Source organism: Oncorhynchus masou, unplaced genomic scaffold (assembly GCF_036934945.1).
Source record: "Oncorhynchus masou masou isolate Uvic2021 unplaced genomic scaffold, UVic_Omas_1.1 unplaced_scaffold_1444, whole genome shotgun sequence".
NCBI lineage: Eukaryota > Metazoa > Chordata > Actinopteri > Salmoniformes > Salmonidae > Oncorhynchus > Oncorhynchus masou.
The window spans coordinates 116906-119405 of NW_027004412.1; positions in this window are offsets into that span (position 1 = coordinate 116906).

Genomic DNA, 2500 nt, shown 5'->3' on the forward strand with positions numbered 1-2500 from the left:
GAGGAACAGAGAGTCTGAGGAACAGTTTGGAACTCGGTAGTGAGGCAACCGACGGATTTTTACCCGCTAGGTGCTTCAGCACTCAGCGGTCCCGTTCCGTGAGCTTGTGCGGTCTACCACTTCGCGGCTGAGCCGTTGTTGCTCCTAGATGTCTCCACTTCACGGTAACAGCCCTTACAGTTGACCGGGGGGAAGCTCTAGCAGGGCAGAAATTTAACGAACTGACTTGTTGGAAAGGTGGCATCCTATGACGATGCCACGTTGAAAGTCACTGAGCTCTTCAGTACGGGTCATTCTACTGCCAATGTTTGTCTATGGAGATTGCATGTCAGCAACGGGTGTGGCTGAAATAGAATCCTCTTATTTGATACCAGTATCACGATACCTGTCAGCATCGTGGCAAGTAAACAAAACACGAAGCGGATTTAACTTCTTTAGGAAAACAGCCCTGAAGTTGTAAACAAACATCATTATGGTTTATATGGACTAAAGAGCTGGGTCCCCTACAGGTTTATATGGACTAAAGAGCTGAGTCTCCTACAGGTTTATATGGACTAAAGAGCTGGGTCTCCTACAGGTTTATATGGACTAAAGAGAGGGTCTCACAGGCTTATATGGAATTAAAGAGTTCAAGGTCTCCTACAGGTTTATATGGATCAGCATTTATAAGGACTAAGAGCTGGGTCTCCTACAGGTTTATATGGACTAAAGAGCTGGGTCTCCTAGAGGTTTATAAAGGACTAAAGAGCTGAGTCTCCTAGAGGTTTATATGGACTAAAGACCTGGGTCTCCTACAGGTTTATATAGACTAAAGAGCTGAGTCTCCTACAGGTTTATATGGACTAAAGAGCTGGGTCTCCTACAGGTTTATATGGACTAAAGAGCTGAGTCTCCTAGAGGTTTATATGGACTAAAGAGCTGGTTCTCCTACAGGTTTATAAAGGACTAAAGAGCTGGGTCTCCTACAGGTTTATATGGACTAAAGAGCTGGGTCTCCTACAGGTTTATATGGACTAAAGAGCTGGGTCTCCTACAGGTTTATAAAGGACTAAAGAGCTGGGTCTCCTACAGGTTTATAAAGGACTAAAGAGCTGGGTCCCCTACAGGTTTATATGGACTAAAGAGCTGAGTCTCCTACAGGTTTATATGGACTAAAGAGCTGGGTCTCCTACAGGTTTATATGGACTAAAGAGATGGGTCTCCTACAGGTTTATAAAGGACTAAAGAGCTGGGTCTCCTACAGGTTTATATGGACTAAAGAGCTGAGTCTCCTTCAGGTTTATATGGACTAAAGAGCTGGGTCTCCTACAGGTTTATATGGACTAAGGCTGGACAGGTTTATAAGAGATGGGTCTCCTACAGGTTTATATGGACTAAGAGCTGAGTCTCCCTACAGAGCTGGGTCTCCTACAGGTTTATATGGACTAAAGAGCTGGGTCTCCTACAGGTTTAAATGGACTAAAGAGCTGAGTCTCCTACAGGTTTATAAAGGACTAAAGAGCTGAGTCTCCTACAGGTTTATATGGACTAAAGAGCTGGGTCTCCTACAGGTTTATATGGACTAAAGAGCTGGGTCTCCTACAGGTTTATATGGACTAAAGAGATGGGTCTCCTACAGGTTTATAAAGGACTAAGAGCTGAGTCTCCTACAGGTTTTATAAAGGACTAAGAGATGGGTCTCCTACAGGTTTTATATGGACTAAAGAGCTGGGTCTCCTAAGCAGGTTATAAAGGACTAAAGAGCTGGTCTCCTACAGGTTTATATGGACTAAAGAGCTGGGTCTCCTACAGGTTTATAATGGAATAAAGTGCTGAGTCTCCTACAGTTTTATATGGACTAAAGAGCTGAGTCTCCTACAGGTTTATATGGACTAAAGAGATGGGTCTCCTACAGGTTTATATGGACTAAAGAGCTGGGTCTCCTACAGGTTTATATGGACTAAAGAGCTGAGTCTCCTACAGGTTTATATGGACTAAAGAGCTGGGTCTCCTACAGGTTTATATGGACTAAAGAGATGGGTCTCCTACAGGTTTATATGGACTAAAGAGCTGGGTCTCCTACAGGTTTATATGGACTAAAGAGCTGGGTCTACTACAGGTTTATATGGACTGAAGAGCTGGGTCTCCTACAGGTTTATAAAGGACTAAAGAGCTGAGTCTCCTACAGGTTTATAAAGGACTAAAGAGATGGGTCTCCTACAGGTTTATATGGACTAAAGAGCTGGGTCTCCTACAGGTTTATATGGACTAAAGAGCTGGGTCTCCTACAGGTTTATAAAGGACTAAAGAGCTGAGTCTCCTACAGGTTTATATGGACTAAAGAGCTGGGTCTCCTACAGGTTTATAAAGGACTAAAGAGCTGAGTCTCCTACAGGTTTATATGGACTAAAGAGCTGAGTCTCCTACAGGTTTATATGGACTAAAGAGATGGGTCTCCTACAGGTTTATATGGACTAAAGAGCTGGGTCTCCTACAGGTTTATATGGACTAAAGAGCTGAG